At 37.5% G+C, this 24,002-nt stretch overlaps 1 long non-coding RNA gene across 1 annotated transcript; it reads left to right on the top strand.

The window, feature by feature from the left end:
- The first annotated feature begins 949 nt into the window (after window positions 1-949).
- Window positions 950-7,573, top strand: LOC134651592 (uncharacterized). The gene is made up of 2 exons (XR_010097131.1): window positions 950-1,046; window positions 7,441-7,573. It is a non-coding gene; the product is annotated as an uncharacterized LOC134651592 (long non-coding RNA).
- The last annotated feature ends 16,429 nt before the right edge of the window (window positions 7,574-24,002 follow it).

Here is a 24,002-nt window from a genome sequence, read left to right as displayed (position 1 = left end):
TTTGACAGCTTTTGTTAGAAAGGTACATCCACTTGTATTACAAGTTACAAGCTTTTGATAAACGGGCCCCTGGTCCCATGCTAATGGGTCCCATATAGACATTTGATCCTCAAAATAAACCTGTAGGGCTAAGATGGCCGGCTCTTTATCATTTGTCACCATGGCTGTCACGTTCTAACAAATACGTAAGTGCGAAAGTGACGCATAGCGTGACAGGTGGTAAAAATGCGACCATGATGACGACCGGTCAGGCCTAGTGGGTAGTGACCCTGCCTGTGAAGCCGCGGTCCTGGGTTCGAATCCCAGTAAGGGCATTTATTTGTGTGATGAGCACAGATATTTGTTCCTGACTCATGGTTGTTTTCTATGTATTTAAGTATTTGTATATTATATCTATCGTTGTCTGAGTACCCACAACACAAGCCTTCTTGAGCTTACCGTGGGGCTTAGTAAATTTGTGTAAAAATGTCCATTAATTCTGTCTCATCGACTGATTCCAATTCTATAAACTTATCATCTAGCCTAGCTTATATATTCACGGTATCCGTCCAATTTTTCCAGCCAGGCTCGCATGCGACACGGCCGTTTATAAAGCACTGTGGCGGCCCTTAATAGTCCGCCGACAGCCAAATGTCACCAGCGCTTGTTTGGACACACTCGCCCTATTTTGTGGCGGTTTTATTTGTTTGGGCTAAGTTATCGCAACGTTTTGGGCGGTTTTTATGGTAATTCTCGAGTAGGCTAGCTTAGGCGGTCTTGTTTTTCAAGTATTACCACAGTTAAAGTACTAAGATGGGAAAGTATGTACCGCTTGTACAATGGGCTGTGCTCTGAAGAAGAAGAAACGGCCGCTTTCTATCACCGCACCGCTCGCCATCGGCAGGGTGTTCATCCACAGTATCACCCTAGAACCTAAATGGTCGCGTACTGTGCGGTTTAAGAGGAATATATTTCCTCCCGCGGACGCTCCTGCTGTGGAATGAGCTCCCTTCCGAGGTTTTCCCGAGGGTCTACAGTATGGGGTTCTTCAAAAAAGGAGTGTACAGGTTTTTAAAAAGGTCGGCAACGCGCATGTAACACCTCTGGAGTTGCAGGCGTCCATAGGCTACGGTGACTGCTTTCCATCAAGCGGCCCGTATGCTTATTTGCCACCGATGTGGAATAAAAAAGTATAGTTGAAGTACTAAGTCGGTTATTCATTACTGTAGAACTTTTCTGTTGACTACTAAGATAGTGTCTTATTTTGTGTCTAAATATGACTTAAAACTTCATGGGAAAAAAAGGGACCCCTAATAAAAGCATCTGCATTACTGCTGCGTCGTAATGTAAGTACTAGCTGTAGTTGACATCTGAATGTCAATATCACCTTTATTAATATATACCAAGATTTATTAATATTCGTTAAACCAACAATCACAACTTTCCACCACAATAAACTCTTAAAAAGGGTTGTAACGTCCATGTAGCTCGCGTGCTCGCCGCCAATCCGGCCAACCCACGCCAATTACGGTGATCTACGGCTTCAGCATTAAGTATTTATAATTTACTCCCTTTAATAAAAACGCCCGAAAGTGTTATTATTAATGAAGTGAAAACGAACGCGGTTAATCATTCACGCTGAGGGTTTGTCGCCGGAACGGTGATGTGTCGTGTGTTTATTGAGACGTCAACGTTTTAGGTGTATTTTTAATTCAAGGTTACAATATATAGGTACTTAACGGCTTATTCATAAACGTCTGCTAAGTTAATCAGCTGATGATCATCGTTTGTCCCACTCTATGGCACATAGACAAACGACGATCATCAAGTGATCATCAACTGATTAAGTTAGCAGCCGTTAATGAATAACTAAAGTAAAGTCTGGTTGTGACTTATTTTATTTAAAAGACATATACATAGAGATAGACATTTACTTGTGACGTTCCATGGAAAAAGGTACCTTATGGCCGCAATAATATTGGAGCGGCGTTAATAATAGCGTAAGCGCCCACCGCCATAGGGTACCTTTTTCCGTGGAACGTCACATATCGTTACTATTTCATATCTAGTGAATGTCTAATTCAGCGGTTCTCAATCTTTTTTTTGACGGAACCCTTTTGGAAAGCGAAATACTTGATGGAACCCTACAATAAAACAATAGTTTTTAGAAGTGTATTTTTTTATTATAAACATAATAATTATGCTTATTTTACTATTCTAAATTATTCTAAATTCTTGCGGAACCCCTGCAGGGGTGTCGCGGAACCCTAGGGTTCCGCGGAACACACTTTGAGAATGGCTGGTCTAATTCATTCCCCGAATCGCGCCGACAGTCCAATTCAGACGTACACTGACATCAAAATGTTATTTAAGTAGTTATCGTGCGTCTCGCCTGCGCTAATACATGCACGGACAAGTACAGGCACCACACGGGATCGTTACGACATGTAGGATCCTAGCTAAATTGGTTGTTCCATACTGACGCTATGGAATGTCCAATTTAGCTAGAACCCTAAATGGCGTAACAATCACGGAATGTGACCGTACCAGCGAAGTACACGATAGGTAATTGAATGACATCAGTTAGATGTCATTCTCATATCAGCGTACGTTCGAATTGGCCTGGTAGTTTAATGGTTTACTGTAAATCTTATTAGGCGTGGTTAGGCTTGAAAAAACAGTAATTATCTACCAAAAAGTTTATAACCAAGTTGCCGCCATACAATGTCAGAATCTCATTTTGAAATGAGAACGTGAAGATTCTAGGGCCCGATTCAGATTTTGAACTAGATATCCATTACATACCTATCTATTAGACATCACCAACATATGTCAGTGTCAAACAAGTGTCAAAAGTGACGTTTTTGTTTGAAGAAACGTCACTTTTGACACTTGTTTGACATTGACATATCTTGGTGATGTCTAATAGATATCTAATATTTGACGTATCTTAAAGTTCGAATATGGCTGTATGGCGGCGGCTAATATGTTTGAATGGCTCTTAATACAAGAACGATAAAACCCTAATGAAAACATAAGCATCCGCGTACGCATGTTAAATAAACAATTAAGACACAAATCAAATCAGGATTCAACAGTTATCCTGATTTATGCAGGATCAGGACTTCCTCAGTTATTTAACGATTGGCGTCAGCCCAACATGAGTGTTTTTCTAAACTGTTATTTTACTGAAGAACGTGTGGTGTAATTTATAGACGTGGGAACTTAAACAATGACAGTTTACGATGCAGTGGTTTAGGTTTTTGGTTTTATGTCTTGTAATGAGACTAATAAAGTGCTAAGAAGGTATGTATGTAGGAGCAAATAGACATTAAGATTTGACCAAATTCGTTCATGTATAGGTATTCGAGTAGTCCAGCGTCCTCAACCTTTTGTGAACCTTTTTTTAATGAATACACGGGAAACCCATACCTGTCTTCAGAACTTCAATATCGTAGGGAGGTACCAAACCAAGTAGCCCGAGGAAAAAAGAAATGAGAGGACCAATAAAGCAAATAATCGGATAAGGCACTCAATGCCAGGTGTTTTATAAGTCTTTGAAAAAGACGTACCCAAGGGGGTAAGTCTTATTAAGGATTTATAACACTTATTAGATGCTCCGTATTCCCTGGACAGCATTTTCGGACTAACGTCTCCATATTGCGAGAACTCAAGATCTCGTCGCGGCTGTCAGAATCTTAATGTCTACGCAGAGTCCTTGAATATTTCGGACATAATATATAGCAAGGAAAGACGGTCGCTAACGCTCGGTCAATGATGATGATTTCATAAACGCAAAAAATAATTGAAGAAAATCCGTCACATAACATTAATAATCATCATCATCATCATTGGCCTTAAAGTCTATTACAGACTATTGAAACAGTGTCAGGTAGGGCGACAACGTTTTTCGTGGCTATGTAAGCCAATACGGGAGCGGCAAACACGACCACAGGCCTGGCAGGTGTAATTTATTAATTTACATTAACAATAAGCTTTTAAAAATCGCCTCACTCGCTAATATCTGTCACTTAACGACATCAAAGTTACCGCTCTCATTAACTCTTACAAATTAATGTCAATCACTTTTATTGGCGGATAAATAAAAACAAGTAACACTTCCCGGTGGCCCCACTTTATATATAACATAACGCCATTCGACTAAATTATCTACCTAACCTTAATTTATAACTTTCGTGCCTCGGTCAGTGGTTTTATTGAAGTATTTTGATCTAATTAAAATATCTTTAAGTTTTTACCCAACTTCGCCTTATTAATGAAGTTTAGAGTCGAGGAAGATATTAATTTTATTAACTATTCGATCAATGTTCGGGGTCTGATACTTGCGAAGGAAATTAAAAAAATGTTTCTATGCCGATTCTGTTTACTATTTTATATGGAGGTTAATTCAAACTTACATTTGACATCAAAATTATATCAAACCGATGTTATTTTGTTCACAATCGCCTGTTCGTCTCACTCGCGCCAATCATGTATGGGTAAATACGAGCGAAATGAACATGTGATATGATAACTAAATTACATTATTTTAATGTCAAAGTGTACGTTCAAATAAGGCCTCATGGTTTTAACATTTTGATACAACCATGAGTCGTTCCATGAGTCTCACGTTTGCCAATATGTGCGAACGGAATGCTTTATGAGACGAGACGACTTCTGATTGCATTTCATCAGATAATTGTCTGGGGGATTAGTCAAGATTACAATCGTTTGCGCTCCCACGACGAGATGCTTTTTGTCTCTCTATCACTCTTGTATATAAGTGCGATAAAGAGACAGATAGCGTTTCGTTGTCGTAGCGAAAACGGACAACGTACGTACATTGCTGGTCAAACAAGTAAACATTGACGCTATGTACCGTTATTACTTACCGATCGAATACTGTACAGAAAATTGACAGTGATAATTATCAAGTTGGCGAAATAGGCGCCAATCAACGTGTTCAAGGTCGTATCAAAACCAGAGAAAAAACCATATCAAATTGATAAAAGCAAATTGGCTTCTATAATATAACTGTTTATAAACGTTTTGAATTCTCGACTTTCTTTTGTTCGTGACTGTTATACTTTTCTCGAAGATTAATAAAGGGTATTTTATGAGTTCAGGATAAATTTAATATTTCTGTAATAAATTTTATTGAAATAACCAGGTCGGAGTTTCATGGTGGGTTAAGTGCCGAGGTTTTCTTAAGAGCAAACGAATTTATTATTAATATATTTTCTTTTGTCCTTTTGATATACTGTCACCATGACAAAATATTAAACCTTGTAGTCTGAAAAGAGATTTTGTCTTCATACTATGTAGATATGTTTTATACCGCTTGTAAAATAGATTGTGCTGATTGTCATAAATCATAAATCATAAATTATTTATTCGCGTGAACAGGGTCAGATTACAGTTGTTATATATACATAAGTTTCTCCTGATTCAACCGTCCACAAACAGCATGCAAATATTTGTTGTATTTCTTAAGCTAAGTATTTATTACATTATGTACTACATTATATTACGAGTTATTCAAATAATCGTAAAGTGAATAAAATATTTTATTTAATAGCCATTCATGTAGGATTTTCTTAAATTTATTAATTGGCAAGCATTTAATGTCAGGTGGCAACTTATTAAATATTTCCACACACATAGCAGGGCAGTTTTTGTTAAAAATTGCAGTTTTTTTTGCATTCCAACTACAAGTCGTTCACCGTTTCTAGTATTTCTAGGGTATATGTCACTAGCTGTAATAAATAATTCAGGGTGTTGTTTTACAAATTTGGCTACTTCAAAAACATACAGGCAAGGAAATGGCAGAACTTTAAGGTTAAGAAACATTGGCTTACATGACTCGAGAGGGCTAATACCACAGATTGCACGAATACATTTTTTTTGGGATCGCAGTACTCTTATAATATCTATCCCATTACCCCAGACTGTGAGTCCATATCTGAGAATTGACTCGACTTGTGTTTAGTAACCAAGCTATTATATTTTACTCTATGATAAAAATCAGTTATTATGTATGAAATGCCTGATATTTTGGACTGTATTTTTAATACATGTGTCTCTGTATAAATATGAAAATGTTTTTAGGATTCCGTACCCAAAGGGTAAAAAACGGAACCCTATTACTAAGACTTCGCTGTCCGTCCGTCCGTCCGTCCGTCCGTCCGTCTGTCACCAGGCTGTATCTCATGAACCGCGATAGCTAGACAGTTAAAATTTTCACAAATGATGTATCTCTGTTGCCGCTATAACAACAAATACTAACTATAAAATAAAAAAAATATTTAAGGGGGGCTCCCATACAACAAACACGATTTTTTTTGCGCTATTTTTTGTTGATGGTGCGGAACCCTCCGTGCGCGAGTCCGACTCGCATTTGGCCGGTTTTTTATATTCAAATCCTAAGCAGATGTGAACACCGCTCATGTTATTTTCCAATTATGCTAAAAACACAGTAAACGGGATTTTACGTGTTTTTCAATGTAATCATGCGTACACTTTGGCGTGGGTATTTTTTTAATAATTTCATTACAGAGTAGGATACGGCAAAAACGCGATATTCTTTTTTACAGCACCATAATAACATTATATGTATTTGTTTAGGTTGCCCGAAACATAAAGGGTACATTTAAAAAGGGTTTCTAAAATATGGTAGCGTTTAGAAAAATGTATTTAATTTGTTATTTAATCCGTTTTTATTCTCATCATTCTACTCATGTGAAAAACATATAACTTGCGGGCCTAACATGTACCCAATGTAATAGTAGGTAAATAACTTAAATACCTTAGGTAAATACCAATAATCCTATAAAAAACATAGGTATTACATAAGAAGGTAACTTAAATGACGTTCTCAAGAAGTCTGTAAAATTAAATTTTATGATAAATTAATTCTTATTTCACAAAAAATTCAAAAACATTAATGATTTTTAGGGTTCCGTACCTCAAAAGGAAAAAGCTGTCTGTCTGTCCGACCATTCCCGTCCCTGTAAAACTTACATGTGTATCGTAGGCCTTACGTTACTATTTTTTAGCCTAGCGGAAACCGGGCTAAAGTTATGACTTTAAGTTAAGTTCGTATTATTACAACTTTACAAAGTAGCTATCACTTCCTGGAAACCATTCCCTGAATTAATTTCCAACATTGCAACCAGAAATAATAAACACAAAAAACGCTCTTTGTATCAAAAAGATGCCAGCATAAAAAAACATTTGCTTCGCAACTTCTATTGGTGTCTGGCGAATGAAAAGGGAATATAAAAAGGCGATGCCCCCGAGCCAACAGGTGTATGGAAGGGCTGTTAAACACATAAAGGAAGAAAGCTTAAAAAGGTTTAAATAAAGTCAGTTTCGGATCGCGAAATAATGTAGCGTTGCGTTTTGATTTGATGGCGAGCAAGGCAAAAGCTGAAGCGGTTTTCTGAAATCAGCCATGTACAGGTTTTTAAAAGGTCGGCAACGCGCATGTAACACCTCTGGAGTTGCAGGCGTCCATAGGCTACGGTGACTGCTTACCATCAGGCGGCCCTAATGGTTGTTTGCCACCGATGTGGTATAAAAAAATAAAATAAAAGTCTATAGGAATAACAATCTGTTGCAACATATTTGGCCCCTTTGGCAGCATATATCTATTTGATGCTGAATTGCTGATTTTACTATTCCCTTTCAGTAAAGGAAAAGCATTGTGATGAAACCGAACTAATAGGTACTCGTACCTACTAGGCCTAGGATTCCTTCTGGGTTAAAAGGTAGGATGGCATTTCGCCCTCGTTATCACTGACACCTGCGTCAATAATAATTATTTCACAAAAAATGGATGGACGGCTTAAGCCAAACCTTTATTCTCTCTATTCTACTTTTTAGGGTTCCGTAGCCAAATGGCAAAAAACGGAACCCTTATAGATTCGTCATGTCTGTCTGTCTGTCCGTCTGTCTGTCCGTCCGTATGTCACAGCCACTTTTCTCCGAAACTATAAGAACTATACTGTTGAAACTTGGTAAGTAGATGTATTCTGTAAACCGCATTAAGATTTTCACACAAAAATAGAAAAAAAAACAATAAATTTTTGGGGTTCCCCATACTTCGAACTGAAACTCAAAAAATTTTTTTTCATCAAACCCATACGTGTGGGGTATCTATGGATAGGTATTCAAAAATGATATTGAGGATTCTAATATAATTTTTTTGTAAACTGAATAGTTTGCGCGAGAGACACTTCCAAAGTGGTAAAATGTGTCCCCCCCCCCCCTGTAACTTCTAAAATAAGAAAATGATAAAACTAAAAAAAATATATGATGTACATTACCATGTAAACTTCCACCTAAAATTGGTTTGAACGAGATCTAGTAAGTAGTTTTTTTTTATACGTCATAAATCGCCTAAATACGGAACCCTTCATGGGCGAGTCCGACTCGCACTTGGCCGCTTTTTATTAATTACTGATGTGCAATCGGAATGTTTTCGAATTCGCGTAATTTGTACATGGAAATTTTTCGCATAAATTTCTTACACTGTTTTATTTTTGTATAAGGATAGAAATTTTCCATTTCCAAAATGAAAGTTTCCTTTATTTCCTGAAAATTTTCCGGTATTTCCAATTTTTTTTAAACTGTCCATTAGTTGCACATGTACTCTTTATGATACAATTTGGAAAGTACCTTCTGAGACAAGAATGACGTTTTGAAATAAACCAGTCGCTCGTGACTTGCGTCCACTAATCCCGCGCACAGAAGACAAACTTCCAGAGGTATAAAAAATTGTATCAAGACTGTTTGCTGCCCGGAGGCTATTGAAAATTAAAATGGCGGCCAAATTTCTTTGTTAAACTCACGGTAGGTTAAGCCCGTTCTGTTAGACAGTTTGTTTTTGTAACGTAACTGGATGAGCAGAAATTGCATTGTTTTTAGCCGTAGGGGTTTTTGGCGAGGTAACACTGTTTCTTGGTTTTAGGTCACTGTTAAATTTTACGAGTTTTATGAAGTTAAATGCGTGTGACGTTGATTTTAGCGCCACTGGCTAGTTTATGTTCTTTATTATTATGTTTATGCTTTGTCTTGATTTTTGTGGAAATGAAATGAAATGAAATGAAATTCTGCTTATTGTCTGTTTGGGCTATGTGTGCCATAAGTATTCTGTAGTTTTTATTTTATTATAATTATTTCATATTAAAGCAGGCATATTACAAATATTCTCTCCCATAAAAAATCACATCCAATGTATCAAATATTTTTTTTGACTATCAAGATTGCTTCTATATTCTATGGGGGTTTTTACACAAAAATGTACGTAAAACAACATTTGCCCCCATCGTCCATTTGCCTTTCTAAATCGATATTACTTTGATAATCTCTCGCTCTCGCCAAATATCCCGATGGCCTCGGTCTCATCAGCATAACTGATTTGGCTATTGTCGAAGGACAGCCCAGGGTCTCACGGGCTTTGGCGAGCGAAAAAATGTTATACTCAACTCTGGGTTAAATTGATATAAACTTCTGGTTTCTGGATTATTATTGGTGTCATGATAAAATTGTTTAGTATGTAATTTATAGTTGTAAAACGCCCACTAAAACACAGAAAAATCAAAATACGCACATTTATTGTTAGAAGAATAGATGAAAGAAGGTATATTCCAAAAAATAAATAAAAAAAGCAAGGAACTAGAAGCACTTTCTTCTGTGCAGTAACAAAGGTGCTTTGGTAAGCGTTGCCCAAAGTATGAAGCGCTTGTGGTTCAGTAGATATTCGTAATTTTCAAAATTAACCCGTTTTCCACTACCACAATGCACCATCCGTAGAACCCCATATTATCAGCCGTAAAACGTCCACTCTGCTGTACTACGTAGGTATAGGTATAGGTACTTGTGAGTGATCTCCGACAGACCTCCATGACAAGTAACTAAGAAGTGCGGCTCGCTACGAAGTAATTTTAGTGTAAGTAAACGAGTTGAAGCGGTGGTGGCCGAGTGGATATTACGTCCGACTTTCAATCCGGAGGTCGCGGGTTCAAACCCCGGCTCGTACCAATGAGTACGAAATATCATTTGATATTTACCACTAGCTTTTCGGTGAAGGAAAACATCGTGAGGAAACCTGCATACATCTGCGAAGAAATTCAAAGTTGTATGTGAAGTCCCCAATCCGCATTGGGCTAGCGTGGGACTTTAGGGGGTAGTTACTTGGGTCAAGGAGGTCGTATCCCCTAAGAAGAGATCTTGATTATGTTGAGTGTCGAGGGTTTATTTATGATAACTAAATAACTAGTTTGGCTAGGGGCCGTGGGGACTATAGCCCAAGCCCTCTCGCGCATGAGAAGAGGCCTGTGCCCAGCAGTGGGACGTATATAGGCTCAAATTATTAAACGAGCGTGTATTCATAAAGACAGTAAATCCCGGGACAATCACACTTGATACTTATGAAACTACGTCCTTTCATATTAATTCTTGCGTAACATTTATACTAATATTCAAATTATCAAACTCATTTCAACCCAATTTCCGTCAATTCATTCGCAAAGTGCGCGAAATAAAAGACCAAATTTCGTGCACCATTTGATTAAGTTGTTGTATTGCGGTGTAATTAGGTATTAATTGCATTTGATGTAAATTACAGCGAATTTACTGTCCAGTGGTTTGTTTAAAATGAAACGTGAATCGGGTATATTCGTGTTATCATTTTTCGACATGATCATAATGATCATACTCGTATTTCTGACCGAATTACTTATATATGACACCGTAAGATTGTGAACCCGTTAGTTTATAATCTAACGTAGGTTAGGTTAGGTTAGATTATAATCTCCCTGCCGTCAGTTTATACTTAATGTAACTAGCGAGATTATAATATGACGAGTGTTTACAATTTTACGGTAACATATACAAACTACAACAAGATTGCACAAGATTATGTTATTTTTATGCTTGTGATGTTACAAAGGCGTTGGGACTGTGTCAGACAGAAGACCCGCTCTTCAAAAAATTTACAAAATAATAAATATACCTACTTTTTTTTGTAGCGGTAAGAGCGTGCGACTTGCAATCCGGAGATCGCGGGTTCAAGTTCGAACCCCGGCTCGTACCAATGAGTTTTTCGGAACTTATGTACCAAATATCATTTAATATTTACCAGTCGCTTTTCGGTGAAGGAAAACATCGTGAGGAAATCGGACTAATCCCAATACATATAGTTTACCCTCTGGGTTGGAAGGTCAGATGGCAGTCGCTTTCGTAAAAACTAGTGCCCACGCCAATTACTGGGATTAGTTGCCAAGCGGACCCCAGGCTCTCATGAGCCGTGGCAAAATGCCGGGACAACGCGAGGAAAATAATGAATAAATATATTTTTTTTATTTTTCACTTTAGTTGTAGGTAAAATAGTTGCAAGTCTATTTTCTGATGATTGACTGAGCGAAGGCAAAGGTCGCCGTTTCAGCTTGGGCAAAAATGTTTTCGTATGTCGGGATGTTCAGCTCATAGCCAGTAGTAATACGTAGTTTAACATAGGTACGTAGTATGATATCAAATTGAATGGAATCCAGCACCGAATTTCAGTAAATGAACCTTTAAACATGAATAGGTTCAATTGCATTATGTTGTGTGATTTATTGGTGCTCATCAATATGGCTTCCGTCATTTCACGTCCGAATTATTGGTTATTAACTAGATTTATTATCTAGAAACCGAAGCGAATATAGCCCATTCAAATGCTACATTTAATCGTAAATACATATTTAAATAAGACCGCGGTATTCGGAAAACAAGATCCGTTCTAGACTAGAGAACGATACTATATTACTAGATACGTTGTAGTTTAGATTTCAACTAGTTCTCTTTTGCAGCTCAATTCGGGCAATAAATGTCACTTTTACGTTAAAATATCGTAATAATCTCTAGTGGAAATCGGTCAAGAGTATCTTCAGAATCGCGGAAATATCAAATTTGACAGGTTAGATCTTAAAAATATCGTTGTTGTATCTTGGTGATGTGTAATAGACATCTAATCGATGTCTAGTTCAAAATCCGAATCGAGCGCAGAGTCGCCTTAGGGTGGAATCACATCTGTCAGCATCGAGCCGCATTTTATATATGAGAAATCGCTCGTTAGTATGAAGATGCGTACGCATGCTTTCAGCTTTCCGATGCGTACCTACGCATCTTCATACTAACGAGCGATTTCTCATATATAAAATGCGGCTCGATGCTGACAGATGTGATTCCACCCTTATTTTTTCTATGCTATTTTTCAACTAAGTTAAAGGATGACTCACGTTAGACCGGGCGGGCCCGGGCCGAGGCGTCTGACATTCTATGACGGCTGATCGGTGATCACGTGGTGCTTTCCATAAAAAACAAAGCGCTGGAAACTCCGGCCCGGCCCCGGCCTGGGCTTTCAAGGTTATTAGCCTGGATATGACAAGTGATCTCTCCGAAAAATGCCGCGCGAGTAACTAAAAATACGAGAGTTAAACCGTAAAATTAGCTAAGTGCTAGTTTGACTCATGACAAATTTAAATACGAGTTCAATGGGCTATCAACCTATCATGTTTGTGGCTTAAGGTGGGATCAGACGGTTCACTCGGATGAATGTTCACTTGAGTGAATGTTTCATTTCACGTTCTCACGGCTGCTGGGAAGCTTATTCATTTTTTATTTTCTTTCACTATGGCGTCGAATGAAGTTGTGCGTCTTGATATAAGTTTAATTTGTGATAATTTAATAAAGTTTTTAACAAACAAGAAGCAAAAAAAGCGTCGTCGGTGGTGGGTGCGATCTTCACAAATTAGAGATTTCATAGAATTTGCCCAAATTGTTCTGTCTTTGTATAGTAGTAAACGATAAGTAAACGATTTATGGAGTAAACGATATGATCTGTTTACAAAAAAATAGATTTCATATCACAATCCTAGTGTACCTACGTAGTCTGTTCCCTAAAATAAGTATCCACTTTTCTATACAATTACTCTATGCCATTCTTCAACCTACTTAAGTTGGGTCACCGACCGTACATGCTACTTATCTTTTTGTATTTATCTAAAAATAAGCTGATTATTTAGGTATAATGCATTTCAAATATTATTTTGATAGTTAGAGCCGTATTTTATCTAACCAAACTAAAGAATTACTGGAAAACCCTTATATTATACCCTTATATTATACCTAAGAACTGATGTAAAAAGTAATGAAATAAATGCATTTGTATTTGTATTTGAAAACTAAGCTGGACTAAAATATGAAGACTAAAACACAAATAAAAGAAACATTTGGTTATAATAACATATAAAATTCACCGAATTTAATATTTAATCAGCTTACCCCATTGTGACAAAATTCTCTTCAAATAATGAATTTAAGTACATTCAAATATGCAGTTTTTGAAAACGTATGCGTTCAACATTGATAGTTAGATTAAACCTAAAAAAAAATATTATCTGTGTTACCTCTATACATACCTATATGAAATAGTTATACCTAGTATTTTTAAGCCAGTGGACGGTATATTTAATCGTGGCAGTCAGGCCGTTAATCAAGGAAATAGACAGATTCCGTGGCGGCATTAATGCCGCAGCAGTCATGTCGCAACAGTAGTGCAGCTGCAGTTGAAAATCGAATGTCATATTTACCTTACAATGTCTACATAGATTTAACTAGGCAAATCTTGTATAGGTATCCCCTTAAAATGTAAATTAGATAGCAGTGGCGGCGTGTCCATAAAAGCCGATTCCCACTGGCTTGCCTGTTTTTGGACGTTTGAGCAGAGTTGTAAAGGAAATGTGTAAGCCAATGCCTTGCCTATGGATATGTTTGACGCGCCGCCACTGTTAGATAGCATATTTCACGAAATTCGTGAATGCTTACTTGGTCACTCAGATAATACGAGGGGCGTTCAATATATAATGAGAATGAGATGCAAACTCTTTAAATATTAGGAAAGTAAATACTGGCCGGTAAAGCTAATCTACCTAGCTGATTGCCATGAAAAAAAAAAACTAACTGTTTTTTGTTTAAAAAAAAAATACGGCGATTTCTTTGCGATGCTGTTGAGTACGTTAGCGAAAATGGACAAAATTGAACTGCGCGCCGTTATTAAATACTTGTGTTTGAAAAATTTTTCTACGGACCAAGTCAATTTAGATTTACGGGACACTTTAAGGTCTAATGCTCCTCCGTATTCGACAGTTGCACGTTGGTGCGCCGAATTTAGACGTGGAAGAACATCGACCATGGATGACCCCCGCTCCGGACGCCCTACTACAGCAGTAACTGAAGAAATTGTGAAAAAAGTCGAAAACTTAGTTTTGGCGGATCGTCGTGTCACGGTTCGTTTTATTGCTGAAAATGTAAAGATTTCAACGGGGAGCGTGCATAATATTTTACATGAACGCTTGGGTATGAAAAAGGTATTAGCGCGTTGGGTACCCAGAATGCTTACTGACACGCAAAAACAAACTAGAGTCGAGATTTGTCAAGAAGCTTTGGACCTGATACAGCAAGACCGGGAACTTTTTTTGGCGCGATTTATAACATACAGCAAGACCGGGAACTTTTTTTGGCGCGATTTATAACAATGGACGAAACATGGCTCCATCATTACGACCCTGAAACGAAACTACAGTCTATGACATGGAAAAGGCCATCATCTCCAACTCCGAAGAAATTCAAGGTGGGCCCATCTGCCGATAAGGTCATGGGCTCTGTTTTTTGGGATGGTAAAGGGGTCGTAGTGATTGAGTATCTCGAGCATGGAGCCACTATTACGGGCTCTTTATATGCAAAACAAATAGCAACATTGCGCAATGAGATCCGTGAAAAACGGCGAGGTAAACTCTCGAAAATTGTGTTGTTCCATCAGGACAATGCACCGGCACACAAGTCCGCCGTTGCAATGGCTGCAATACGTGATGCTGGGTTCGATATCCTTAAGCATCCTCCGTATTCACCAGACCTCGCCCCTAGTGATTTCTACCTATTTCCGAGATTGAAGAAATACCTAAGAGGCAAGAAATTTGAAGACGACGACGCGGTAGTCGCTGCAGTACAAGATTTTTTAAGTACTCAAGATAAAACCTTTTTTAGAAATGGAATATTAAGTTTAGAAAAAAGATATACTAAGTGTATTATGCTAAAAGGTGAGTATGTCGAAAAATAAAATAACATTTAATAAAAGTTGTATATAACATACTCATTCTCACTTTTTATTGAACGCCCTTCGTATTGCTACATTTTAAAATAGAAATCCCTATTTATAAAATTGCCCTTTATCCATTTCAGAATGGTCATTCTTATCTCGATTCCTAAGAAATATAATATTCAAAGGCGAATAAAATTCAAAATTCAATTTGAATAACGAAACATGTCAGAAAGGTCTGAATACAGATCTAATACTTTAAAACCAGAAGGTAATATGTACTTTCAAGATTCATACAAATATCGCATTTTGTATTCTAGTTGAGAGTTCTGCGTCGTTACTTCATTGCTATGGATTCTTTTGTACTAAACCTACAAATGAAAAGGGCTTAAAAAGCGTTGATTTTCAATAGGAATAAGTCGTTTTTGTAGATAGGGAAATAAGCTTTGAGCTATATACCCTTTGCGTATGATACTCAACGCTGTTGAATCAAAATAAGTAAGATCTCTAGGTCAATTCGAAGTTACATTTTGGTGTCAAAAACATTACGATTTTGTTATGGTTTGCGCGTGCATTCACTCGTACTTGTTCGTACATGTATTGGCGCGAGCGAGACGCACGGGCGGATGATAAAATTTTATGACATCAAAATGAAAGTTCGAATTAGCCTTCTAATGAACTCGTGACTTGTAGGTAGTGCAGTGCACTACTGCAATTTATGTGTTATATGTAGTAATGCTTAGTTTTATAGTTGCCCAATATCACACTAGATGTCGCTGTTCTATTGGCTACTTCACGCTATTAAGATCTTTCTACAGCCACTTATAAGGTTTTGGTTTTCTGAATAAAGTTATCAAGTACCTAGGTAAATAAGTTTTGAAGTGTTTCAATACAAATACTTAGTAATGTATGTTGTAGTGAGTGAATATACGCCATTCACTTATTTTGGCTTATCGAGTTAAATACTCTCTAAGATATAGGAATAATAGGGCTGAGATCAAACGTGTATTCGTATCTTATTCACAAAAGATTCTCAAGTAATAATACTAATAATTCACAGACATTTGAAGCGTATCGGGAACAACCCTAAAATAATAGGGGGTGAAAACGGAGCCCTCGGAATTTGCATGCCTGCAACAGAGACAGGTAAATGATAAAGAATGTCATTGACACTGTCAATGTTTGACAATTGGTTGATTTCAGTGATCTTTATATGTGCTATATTAGGTACTCTAAGCGCCACTTGCACCATTCCACTAATCCGGGGTTAAGCGGTTAAACCGTTAACCCAGTGTCAAATTGTAGTGGTAACCATGGCAACTCTAGGTTTAACCGATTAACCCCAGGTTAGTGGGACGGTGCAAGCCCTTAAGGAACTAATCCTGGAGCACGATTCAGATTTAATAATGTGTTACGATATTGAATTGGTTTTGACACGTCCTTGACGACTGTCGTCTATATCACGTACGTACGACTTTCACTTCATTTCCTATTAGTTACCAATCAGCATGAGCGATTTTCAAGCTCGTATCAACATTTTTCAATAACTACAGCCTGTTTTTCAATAGGTAAGTACGGGGTGTTTTTTGTTTCACTTTTATTATATTCGGTTTACAGAGGAAATTTAAAATACCCAAAAATTTCAATATTTTTTTTTCTCAGTTACATAGATATTGGAAACCTTTTACATCGCCACAGAGGATATAAATTTATTTTGAACCTAGGTCAAAATTGTACTTATCCCGCCTGTAAAGGTGCAGCATAAAAAAATTGCTTTAAATTCCCCATCTTTGCGATGTTTGGAGGAAAGACGTGAACGAAATAAGCATACTATAAAACATGTATGACCCAGATATGGATAATTACTGGGTAAACATTAACAGTCCTTATCACTAACTGGTCTTCCTCTGCACCTATAAATTATACATGCCAAATATGTTAAGTGTCCCCCTCGAAGGCTCAAGTGTTATCAGAAGGGAAGATGGCGGTCAAATTGCAAGCTATAATTAGCCTTATAGGCTCAAATTGATTGGCTTAATTTGAGTGAAGTTTAAGCCTTCATTTCTAATTAACAGCCTTTAATTTTAGACACAGCTGATCAACAAATAGTTAATTACCTTTGAAGGTTTAAGGATGACTCACGTTAGACCGGGCCGTGTCCGGGCCGGAGCTTCCGGAGCTTCGCTTTCTATGGAAATCATCACGTGATCACCGGTCATCCGTCATAGAAAAGCTCCGGCCCGGACACGGCCCGGTCTAACGTGAGTCATCCTTTAAGCGGAGCAGGAGATCCCGGAGTAGCAATATGCAAGGCGCAGAAGATTTTCATACTTTTGGAGCATTTTATGAGAAATTTGTAATGTATTTCTGAGGTGTTGTTATTCACTGGCCGAGGTGTGTAGGTATACAATTTTTCTGGTCGCCGGAGCCGGAAAGCGGCAACTTTTTTTAGCCCAGCGGGCCGAAAGCTGACCCTTTTCGGCCTCTCTATTGTTGGTGGCATTGCTTGAGTCTGTTCGGAAAGAGAAGGGTCGTGGAATGTATTGGGCCCCATACATTCCACGACTCTTCTCTTTCCGCCTAGACTCTAACCATTAATATGATGCCGGTTACTGGTTTCAATTTTTTATGTAATATTTCATTATACCGTGCATGGTCTGAAATAATGATTTATGTAATTTAGATATGTTTTGTACTGTTATTTTAAGTCTTCAGATTTTAAGATTAACTTCATATTATACTCTATTCAGGGTCCATGTTGTTCTAATTTAATTTAATGTTTGGTTTTCTAAATAAATGAAAAAAAAAATTACAGCAATATACCTTGGTTTGCAATGAATAAATAAATAATTTCTTTAAAATACAGTCAACATCCCTATTAATTATCAGTTATACTCAATTCATTTATTTCCTTTGTGTTATTAAATGTTATTATCACGTCAACACATGTTCCTACACGATAATTAATATAACACCAGTTATTTCCAGAAACGCTAAGCGCCGATCTAAAGGGGATGTCACACTTGACAACGTTGCGTGGAGGTATTTCAAATTGCCATTAATTTATACCAGAAATCATTATACCTCCATAGACTATCTTTCATAGAATCCTCAAAGACTATCGGTTGATACCGATAGTCTTTTCAAAATTTCAAAATTTGCCGATAATGGGTATCGGCAAATTTTGACAGCCAGACAAATAATGGTGTATTTGACTACTAGTCAAATCAGTTTCTTTATTCGAACTGTCAAAACGATTTTGCTACTATGGAATTTATATGAAACACTAGCATGTGACGTCACAATCAAATAACCTACTCTTTATAGTTTTATACGGGTTTTAAAATCGAAATTGTGTCTATACATAACTGCTGTCTACGTTTCTCTATTAATCTTCTGGTGCTTTATTTCATCCGTGGTGGAAAATTATCTATCTAATACCTTTAAATGAGCAATTCTTGCATATTTATTTATATATTTATATGTATAGGTATATATTTCGGGGATCTCGGACGGGAACGGCTCTAACGATTTCGATGAAATTTGCTATATGGGGATTTTCGGGGCGAAAAATCGATCTAGCTTGGTTTTATCTCTGCGAAAACGCGCATTTTTGAGTTTTTATATACTGTTTTCCGAGCAAAGCTTGGTCTTCCAGATATTTTTATTTTAAATACAGTCAAATACCCTATTGTGGAAGCGCCAGTGTCACGAACCCGAGTCTCCTGGCTCCATCCAGTAGTTAAGTGATCTATGTGACACCTTCAACACATCATCAAAAGCACGTACATCAGGATTAAGATGAAGCGGGAATATTGTACGGCATTCCCTTTGTAGCGCGTGGTGCATGAGATTTGCGAATATTAAGGTAGGTTAGTAGATAGGTCTTTATGTTCATAAATATTATTTACGATTAAATGCCACCCACATTATAACACCTCCTTTTCTGTATTTTAATATCAGGCTTTTTAACATTTTCCACGCCGTGTCAAACACAAACGCTGTCACTCAGACGCCACATCATTGAAGTGTCAAAACTGAAGTTGAACTTTATGTATATACACGTAGGTCGATGTTGCTCTGTGGTCTGTGACCGATTAATCGGTTTTTGGCGTTGAACCTACGGTGCGGATATATCGGTCATTGGCGTCCAAAAGGTTAACCAACTACCTATATAGCCACTAAACGCAAGGAGCAAATATGTACGAACTCGTAATAAACACTGATCAATATTTAAATAGAATTTAATCAGAATTTGATATTCCATCAGCGTATTATGACTGCCAACACTTGGTGTAATTGGTTTACGGGGATCGGATTTAAATTGAAACATACTAGTGAATGTTTTGTAGGTAATGTTTTGTAAAAAACTGGGTTAGTGATTTTCCTCGTGTGACTATTTTACTTGCTACCCTATCGAAGTTCCTACCTCTTCACACGTTAACAGCTGAATTTAGCTGAATAGATTTAAGTGACATTTTGTAGGAGCATACCCTAGTTTCAGGCCCGGGACGCATATGAAGTCGCGGGCAGGATTTAGTACAATAACTATAGTGTGTCAAAGGACTGTTCCATTTCAAACATAGACAGAGAGATTCATACTATCTTTGTCTTACACTAGTACTAGCACCCAAAAGAAAAGGATGAGTATAGTTTTTTCGTTCCTATTTACTGATGACAAGATTTGGTGGTAGATTTGGTAGTGAGGTAGTCACTATACTAGATATATCTAGTATAGTGACTACCTCTCTCTCTCTCTCTCTCTCCTCAGTAGATAGAGACAAACCAAAGAAAGTCTGCAGCGCAATAATTTGACATCGAATTAAAAAACTACATATGGCAATGTTTTTTAAGCAGTCAGTAAACGTCATGCACTATGGTATGTGTTTGTCAAAATCGTTTAAATATTCATTGTGTTTTGTGATGAACGGAATAAACATGGTGAAACCTTACAAAACCGGCGTGCGGGAGTTACTTTTCCGCAGGACGAATAATTTTACACTTGTAAAAAGTCAGCACGAGGCGATTCAAGCTGAAAAACGACAATGTTTACAAAATTTGGAGTTGATGACGGGTAAGTGGAATGAAACATCTTAATACTTCACCATATGTACCTACTTAGATAATATAATATTGGTTTAGACTAAGGTTTCACAGCAAATTGAACACACCTAATAGGTATAGGCATACTTATGAACTTCCTCTAACATTTCGAGAAACTCATTGGTACTAGCCGGGTTTTGAGCTCGAACCCACAACCTCCATGCTTATGCTCACGGCATGGGTACCTACTAGTTAAAGCTAAAATTAATTTTTTATATATGTTTATTGTTTTAATGGTTTATTTCGTTTTTCCGAAAACTTTAGTTCGCAAATTGCGGGCAATTTCTCTGTCAATCTAATTACGCCTTAATGGGAGTAAAAGAGAAAGATGCTCGCATATTGAGAACTTCGGTGTTCGCGGTAGGCCCTCTGTACCTATTTACCGCCGTCGCGGATATTACAAAAGCTTATTAATTTTGATGAAGCCAAATGTCACATTCTCCCAATATTATTTATCAATATTAGTATATGTCTACATATTAATAGTGACATCTATTGTTGGAATGAAATTTATTTTACCATAAAAATTAAGCTGTGCATACAGCTTAATTTTTTCATAGACGTTAAATATGGTAGAAATTTCACAAGTATCAAGACTATTTAATCCATTTTCTGTGGTGTTGTCGCATACTGATTTTTAAAAACTACTTTTAATCTAGCGCTGCAGACTTTCTTTGGTTTGTCTCTAACGCCTCGCTATAGGTAATTATCGTAAAACGAGCATTAGTCAGTATGTGAAGTCCCACGTGGCGCGCTCGGGAACCGTGAAGTGAATGATATGCACATCTCCACGGATATTGAGTGGGTTTAGAACAAGTAGAACTGACATTCATTTAAATAATGAAAAAAACAGTATATTCGCCACTTCGATTGAGATTTAAACATGTAATGAGTTTTTAAAAAGTTGGAAACGTCTTTGGAAATTTCAGGTAAGTGGAAATTACGCATTTTTTTAACTTTTCGATGGTACAAATACAAATACAAATGCATTTATTTCATTACTTTTTTACATCAGTTCTTAGGTATAATATAGGTAAGGGTTAGGTAGGTAATTAGTCCATCTTAGGTATATGAAGTAAGTAGGTAGGTAAGTATTTATCTAAACATTGTGCAACAAATTGTGTAAGTAATGAAAAAGGTGCGGGTACAGCTTGCTGAATTTAAACCCGCCCTTGGTCAGCTAATTGGAGTGGTAGGTATTAAGATTAAATAATTTTTAAATTATTCACAATAAAAAACCAAAACATTAGTATGTAACAATAGTTTCCTTACGGGGTACTTAATACAGGAACAGTATAGCATATGTTTCGTGTGGTTAGTATTTACCTAAAAGTTAACTTTATGAACGCATCCCTCACGGGGCTGGTCACGTGTATATTCTCAAACTCTTTTTGATTATTCATGTACAAATTTTTAAGTCTAGATTTGAACTGTTGGATACTCATGGTATATCAGTAAATGTATGACAATAAAAGATATTTAGGTAGAGCAAGCATTTATTATAACAATCATAATACATAGGCAAAGGGGTAGATAATACATAGGTAGGGTAGAAAAGGGGTTTCAATAGATGTGTGGAAGGACGGCACTGTCGTCGAACCCAAGCCACCTGGCAGTGGACTTAGTGGACTGTTTGTTCATTTTGGTAGAGCTACCCAATGTCTTTGAGGCCACGAGTTTAAAATGTTTAAAGCTCGCCCTGTCGCAGGCGATATCGACAGGCGATCAGTAGTTCCATTTTAACTTTATTAAAAATACCCATGATGGCGGTGTCTCAATAATAAAACACTATTTACGCTATAAAACTCATAATCCGTCCGTCCGTCCGTCGGAAGACTGGCTACACGCTGAGGGTGCACCAGCTACAGTCGCGACACTATGTGCACTTCAGTTCATTTGTGGTGCGCGTGCCGCGGCCGCTGCAGGACACCATCGCAAGCGCGGACTTCTGGCCGAAGGGTGTGGTGGTTCGACGGTTCCGGGGCAACCTGCCGAACCCTACACCAAGTCAGACGACGCAACGAAGCCACGCTGTTATGTCGTCGCCCAAATCTAGCATTTAATTTGTTTTTCTTGTTTTCTTGTTTTTTAGTTTCACAGTGCATTGGTTTTACTGTAATGCTGTGACACTTATTTGAGTAATAAATAAATAAATAAATAATTATGTAAACAATTAAGTTAGTAGAAATTCCTTCGAAACGAAGACCTTCTTACCTTAAATTCATATACGCTTGTCATAACTTGCTACTGAATGAATAACCTTGAAACTCTAAACTAAAATCCAAATTGTCTGGGACGTATACGGGACAAGGCATACGAAAGTTAAGTAAAGTTCAGACAAATTTGCGCTATCCATACAAAATTACGGCAAACTTTGTCACTGTTTATGTGCTGTTTATCCTAGCTAGTGTTTCTACGAGCTAATAAGTCTCACATGGACACTAAAACTCCCGTAACGTCTAGACTCAATTAATTGCCGGGTCGTATTCTACGCAACCCCTTATAAACTGCAAGGGGTTAGGTTCCTTATGACTTGAAAAGCGTTCGACTTTGGCAAACCTACAGGTCTACAATATACGTGATAGCCCGTAATAGTAGTTTGTGTTACAAGGGATCAAAATGATATATTTCCGTCAAGGGCGTACATTGAATCCTGAATGAAGCGATGGATTCTAAAGTAGAATCCTGAGCGTAATGAGGGATTCAAGTGTTAACGCCCAAGACGAAATAATTTTGATACCGTGTGACACATACTGCTTTTCACATCAAATATGAGGAAAATAAAAAAATCTTAGTGTTGACACATGGTTGACACAATCTGATGCTTAAACAGATTATTTAAGCTAAAAAAAAAATAATGTGTACAAAAATGTAAAAATAGTGTGCTAGAACAGAAAAGTGCCACTTTGATCCCTCCTAGCAGGGAGGAAAGGTGCCACTTTGATCCCTCCTAATAGCAGGGAAGAAAAAGCTCTTTTCCGAATAGGTGGTGTGAAAAATAAGTTTTTTGTCAAAAATTTCATTTTGATATTATTGCTTACCTAATTTTCTTTCAACAGGCAATTTGATTATTCTACTGACGGAAATGACTTGACAAACTATATTCATTATCTTGCCCGCGTTGTCCCGGCATTTTGCAACGGCTCATGGGAGCCTGGGGTCCGCTTGGCAACTAATCCCAGGAATTGGCATAGGCACTAGTTTTTACGAAAGCGATTGCCATCTGACCTTTCAACCCGGAGGGTCAACTAGGCCTTATTGGGATTAGTCCGGTTTCCTAACGATGTTTTCGTTCACCGAGAAGCGACTGGTAAATATCAAATAATATTTCGTACATAAGTTCCGAAAAACTCATTGGTACAAGCCGGGGTTTGAAACCGCGACCTCCGGATTGCAAGTCGCACGCTCTTACCGCTAGGCTACCAGCGCTTCACAAACTATACATAAGTATACAATTTAAAACTTGAAATAATGACTTCAAGTTAATCCTGGTTCCTTGAGGCGATCCCTCGGTAGGTTTTTGACATAACAACGAAGGTATCTCATGAATACAGACTACACAACCCTTATTATAGAAAAGGCAAATCATATTAGAGAAATCTGTTTAAGTTAAGACCTTTCTAAAGCGAATAGATGAAAATGGCTTAACTTGTCAGGGTAACTTTGAATTAATCGATGATTATGCATGTAATGAGTGTGATGACTGTCTGTTTTCACCCGACTCATGAAGAAGGGAGGGTGATGTTTTTGGGGGTAAGTAATTAGGTACATATAGACG

The sequence above is a fragment of the Cydia amplana genome, chromosome 10, assembly GCF_948474715.1.
Source record: "Cydia amplana chromosome 10, ilCydAmpl1.1, whole genome shotgun sequence".
Taxonomy (NCBI): domain Eukaryota; kingdom Metazoa; phylum Arthropoda; class Insecta; order Lepidoptera; family Tortricidae; genus Cydia; species Cydia amplana.
Note: the sequence above shows the minus strand (reverse complement) of the source record. Positions and strands in the feature narration are given on the sequence as shown.